Here is a 6,092-nt window from a genome sequence, read left to right as displayed (position 1 = left end):
AGAGCCACATCACAAACCAGGACACTGTACGGGGGGTGGGAGGTGGGGCCTCGTCATCGACAGTGTGCTACTCTCACCTGGCAAAGCTTTTTCATGTTTATCAGTGTCCTGGTGCTTTGAGGTCCCTGGTACTGACACTGAAACATATGTGCTGCTTTGTACACTGTGCACATGGACTCCCACTTGTCTCGACCGGGACGGAAAGTGTGGAATTTCTTGTACAAGTCATTGTTAAATGTGAATTTGTGCTTCAGCACATTGCAGACTGACCGACTGTTTGTGTCTCGCTCCTTCTGAGTTACAGAGAGACACAAGAGCTGCTCAATTTAATGGCCCAATGAAAGGTAATGAAAACCCGGACATTTGTATCACTTTATAAAAAAAAAAAAAAAAGCCAGGACAGGACGTGGAAAAAAGACATGTCCGGGGAAAACAGACGTTTGGTCACCTTATGCTACGCGCAGCAACCTACATTCGGTTTGTCGATTAAAAATGAATGTAATCAACGAAATTCTTAATAATCAATTATTGATTAATCGACTAATCATGCCCACCCCTAATTAGAACATGACTTTTAAATATCACAAGAGTATTTTCTGTGTAATATAGGAATTTTAAGACATTTATTTGCCTGTTTGTAGCCTCGTAGAGGACTGTGACAGTGGGGTCCATGTCACGGTAATTTTAGGCTACGTTTATATGAGGACAGTCTAAACAGAAGACGTAAAAGTTGAGTCTTTAGACGACCATTTTCGGAGAATGGTGACGCAAAAGTGTGTGGAATTGGACTGGGTATGAATGCACTAACTCGCCTGCGACGACCTGGTGCACTCAGAGTTTGACAGAGGTGATTGCAGATCCTTCTCTGTTCCTTAATAGTATCTCTGCAGATTCTCTACATTTGTTGGGAGCCTCCTGTAAGTTTATTAGAGCCGCCAGAGCAGCTTAAAGGTCCGACACATGGAAATGATCCGACATGTTTGTTTCTGTGTACTGTTTGTATTTGATGTAAACGCGTACATGACTTGAGTAGATCTGACCAGAGTTTTGCGCCTTAGGCAGTGTAGATGGAAACACTGTGATTTTTACATTTTTAAGCCTCCAAAATGCCGTCACCATCTAAATGAAAGGCACTTCCGATAAAATATTTTGTTGTTTTTACCCGCAAGCGTTCTCATGTAAACAAACCCTAATACTAATGGATTATTCAAACATTTGTGAATGAAGCAACACAACTCCAGGTCTGTTTTTGAGGCGAACACTTGAACATTAGAACATGACTTAAAAAATCAAGAGTATTTTCTGTGTAATATAGCAACTTGAAGCCATTTATTTAACTGTTTGTAGCCTGCGCAACATAAAAAAGGTAGACCTTAACAATGATGCAAATAGGCACACTACCGGTCAAAAGTTTTAGAACATCACACTTTTTGTATTTTTTTTCTGTTTACTGTTGACCAAAACGTATTTTAAACTTTGGATTGATGAAAGTGTCCATCTTTGGCAGATAAAACAGCTGAAAACACTTGTGGCTCGTTCTTTTTACAATAGAAATCAAATATTGTGCAGAAAGTTCTTCCCAAGTCTGTTGCAGAAGTTTCCATAAATGTGTGGCACTTGTCGGTTGCTTCACTCTTCTGTCCAGTTCATCCCAAACCAGCTCCATGGGGTTTAAGTCTGGACACTGTGCTGCTGCTGGACACTCCATGTTTTCAAGTTTTACCATCTTGTTCTTTTTTCCTGAGGTAGTTTTGGCAGAGCTTGGACTTGTGTTTTGTATCCTTTATCTTTTTTTAAAAACCTCTGTTTGTTCAGTTTTTACCTTTGCACCATTTCAAGTTCTTCATTGGACTTGCACGACTTGAATTGTAATAAATAACACCAGTATATGGACAAGTTATGGGCGAACCTGGCAACCCAAATCAGAGACTCATGTGGGAGTCATTCTGTGTTGTGATTGGAAAACCAACACCAAATTATAACACGAAGAACTGCATCAGTAAGTCCAACGTGTTTTTGTAATTAAGACTAAATCAGCATTACAATCGTTATCAGAAAAGATTATTTTTGATTTGAACATGTTTACTATTAGCCTGTTTCACTATCTGAAAAACCATCTGAACTCGCAGTGTTAGAATTCGTTCACTCGACGGTAGGTGGGTACTTTTTCATTTAACCAATCGCTGCTATTTGGTCGTGACGTATGTAATGCGCCGCTAACGGGGCTAACGAGTATATTAAGCTTTTCCCAAATCCCGTAGGAAGAAGGACAATAACGTCTTTCACCAAACATTCTCTTTATTCCAGCTTTAAATCCTCGATCTCGGGAATCGTTGACAACACAGAATGTATGACTCTTTGCTGATTGGCTGGTGCTCGAACTTGCACTTCCAGAGTCCGGAGGCCGTATCCCACTGACTTTGATCCCAAAGGGGCCGGATCAGAAAACTCATGGCATATAAACCCAAAAATAGTTCAAATATTTGTGCAAATCTATTACAGAAATCTTTTTCAATTGATGAACTCTTTCTTTTACAAAATATTATAATATTATGAACAACCTGAAACTTTAAGAAAAAGACAATTTCAACACGTTTTAACATGAACTTGTTTGCAAATAGGAATAAGTCAATTTTTCTTGGAAAATCCTGCACTCGACTTTTCTCATGTTGGACATTTTTCTGATGAGGGTGTCACAGTCAACAGTCAAAACGATCGTCCTTTAAGAGCGTTTGGAAAGAGACAAGTCTTCATTTGTGCTGCTCTGGTGGGAGGGGCCACGTACAGAGACGCTGGAGACGCTGCTAAGCTAAGCACCGCAAAAATTAACAATATTTTAATAGAAAATCTAATTCTAATATTTTAGTAGAAAATCAGCCGAGGGCCAGATTAAAGGTCTTGGAGGGCCGGATCCAGCCCCTGGGCCGTATGTTTGACACCCATGATCTAGTGTATTCTGATTCCTGATCTAGTCGGAGAGAAATGAAATTGAGTGGAGGCACTAGGTTGCACCAGCCTGACTAGTTTACTATAACTTCTTGGGTTCTTTTTAAACATAATACAGTAGGAGGTGTATTTACCTTGTTGTTGGTGGTGACGTGTCGTACATCAGCTGTTGTTACTTCCTGTCGGCCTGATGGACCTGGCAGGTTTCTCAGACTGACCACGCCTCCCGTCGCCCGGTCCTCTCCCAGGTGTGTGAAAGGAGGAAAGCTCTGTCATCTCGGTTAATGCTGTCCGTGCTTCGTTTCCTGATTTCACCGTCCTCCCTGATCCGACGTTTGAACTTGTTTTTCTCTGATCCAATCATCCGAGCCCCATCCCAATCCATAATGTGCTGATTTCTTTCACAGTGCTCGGATTTTAGGTTTTCCTGCTCTGCTTTGTCAAGACGACGGAGAAGTTAAAGCACATAAGAAGACAAAATGAAAATCTTTGGTTTGAACGTGTTTACCTCGGATCTTGCGACACAGGTAGGTCATGTTTATGGAATTTAAAATCAAAATCTTACTCACAGTTCCTTGAAAACAGACTGCAGATTTTTGTTCTAGCAAGTTCTGAGGTGTAGTAAAAGAAATGATTGGGTTCAACTTTTGCAAATTTAATTTTTGAATATTTCGTGCACACAAGAGGAAAATGATCTGGATGATAGATGATTTTTTAAACATTTGAAATGGACAAAAAAGGGTTAGGGGTTAGTGAGTGACATCTCTTACATTTCCAAAAAGCAGAACTAGAATGGAAATAAAAATGTGAAATCAAATGAATAAAAAATGTGAGGCCAAAATTGGAGACTGAATTGTGAAATGAAAAAATCTTGCCTCGTCTCGTTCTCGTCTTGTGAAAATTGTGACTCATCCCATCCCTACATGAAAAACCTGAAAGCTTCCAATAAACAGCGGAGACTGGGAGATTTCCCTGAAAGATTACAGGTTTGTGTCTTGAATACAGAGCACAGACTGGGGTTGTCAAATCAAGTAAGAATCCAAAATCAGATACTAATAATATTAAAACTAGTATCGAAACTAGATACTCATTTGAGCAGGTATTAATACTAAAAGTCCCATTAACAGGACACAAATGAACCTTTTTGAGCTGTATCAGAACAAGTATAAGAGCACATAGTGTACGTACATTTTTCTTTATTTAAAAGGGACAATGCATATTCATGAACATATACTTGTAAATACGCCAGAATTAGCCCAAAGGCGACTTTTCATCTGTAGTCCCTGGCAGGTCAGACAGACAGAGACATAAAACATAAGAACATAAGAACATAAAACACGTCACAATAGACAAAAACACAAGCATGACAGTGGTTACAGATCTGGTTTCTCTTAAGCCATTGTTTCTGATTACTTTTAAATGAACTGAATGTGGTGGAGTGTTTTATAGCAGCTGGGATGTTATTCCAGATTTCTGTTCCTTGACTGATCACACCTGTTGACTGAAAGTTGTGAGTCTAAAGGGTATTGCACAGTCGCCTCTGGTAGAGGCTCTTGTTCCCCGACCACTAGTGCTGGACTTGGGCTTAATGAACTCACCCAGAGCTGGTGGAGCAAGTCCATTTAAGACTTTGTAGACTGAGCAGGCGAGTTTAAATTTTTGAAAATTTCCAAAACTTAAGATACTATACTTCCGTAGTATGAGACAATGATGAAACGATAAAGATTTCCTATCAAATGTCTTTAACGCTTTTTAAAAAAGTGATTCTATTATTTTGAAGGTTGTCATGCTTGTCAGTGACCAGTTAGTCATGCAGTATTCAATGTGAGAGAGAATCCTGCTGTGGAGAAACATTTTAGCTGCATTTTCTGGCAATGATGCTGTAATTTGCCTAAAATTGTGAATATTAAAATTAACAATTTTGGATATGTTTTTTACATGTTTTTTAAAAGTTAAAGTGGAGTCCAAGGTAACACCAAGATACTTAAATTCATCTACAAACTGGAGTCCCTCACCCCTCAGCAACACATTTAAACAAGACTTTGATGGACGTTTTGAAAAAAGCAAACAGTTTTTTTTAGTGTTCAGTAAGAGACTTGACTTGGTCAGCCACTTATCCAGACAGGTGATTGCTGATGTTAACTTCTCTGAGGCTTCTATGACAGATTTAGCTTTTGTAAAAATGGAGCACTGTGGAACATATCTGGACCACTGAGGGATCAGGTCACCAAACCTTTTTCTCTGGGGGCCACATTATCACTCCTGACTGTGACGGGGGCCGGGGTTGGGTTGGCCGTATAACAGAATTGTTTGACCCTGATGATGCAGATTATATTCTTTGAAAACCACCGCACTTTCTTTACATATCAGACAAACTGCTCACTCTTCACACTGAACAAACAAATACCGTATTTTCCGGGCTATTAGATGCGCTCTTAAGCCTCCAACCCCATCAAACGCGCCCCACAATCCAGAGCGCCCCATACACGAATCCACTCAGGTGTCCCAGCACAACTTCAGTAAACTACAAATCCGCACCACCCGCAGAACACACAAACACACACGGAGCAGACAGTGACCACGCAGAGAAACACACCCACACACACACTCATCACTCCACGAGACGACGAGGAACGGAACAGACCGAAAAAGTGAGTGCAATGTGCCACTTCTAGACACGACTGAACAACTGAGTCACTGCGAACACGCCGACAATCCGTTGGTCCCAGACAGCACCCTCCCTACACGCCACAACTGAACAAAGCCCAGAGTCACAGTGAACGCCACAAACAAAGTCCCACTGACCCATCCAACTGTTGTGTTTCCTTTAAAGTCCAGTGTGGTTTATTTGTGAAAATAGTTTGAAAATAGACCATTTAATGACAGTGCGCCTTATAATCCAGAGCGACTAGTTCTTTGAAAACTCTGCACTCTATCAAGTTTTCCTACTTTATAACACTCTTTTACTGTTTTACCATTTTGCTGTCCTTAACTGCACTACAGAACTCTCCACGTGCGACTGTCACTGTTTGATCTCGAGCTTGTCAGATGATGAAAATTCTGTGTCAAATATAAATATGTTATATAATTATTTAAATATAAATATAACTACTTCATATAAATATCATTTTTTTATTGAAAAAATC

This window comes from Boleophthalmus pectinirostris, unplaced genomic scaffold, assembly GCF_026225935.1.
Source record: "Boleophthalmus pectinirostris isolate CB_2022bp ecotype Guang Dong unplaced genomic scaffold, ASM2622593v1 HiC_scaffold_5, whole genome shotgun sequence".
NCBI lineage: Eukaryota > Metazoa > Chordata > Actinopteri > Gobiiformes > Gobiidae > Boleophthalmus > Boleophthalmus pectinirostris.
The sequence above is the reverse complement of the archived record's forward strand: the minus strand, read 5'-3'. Positions refer to the sequence as shown.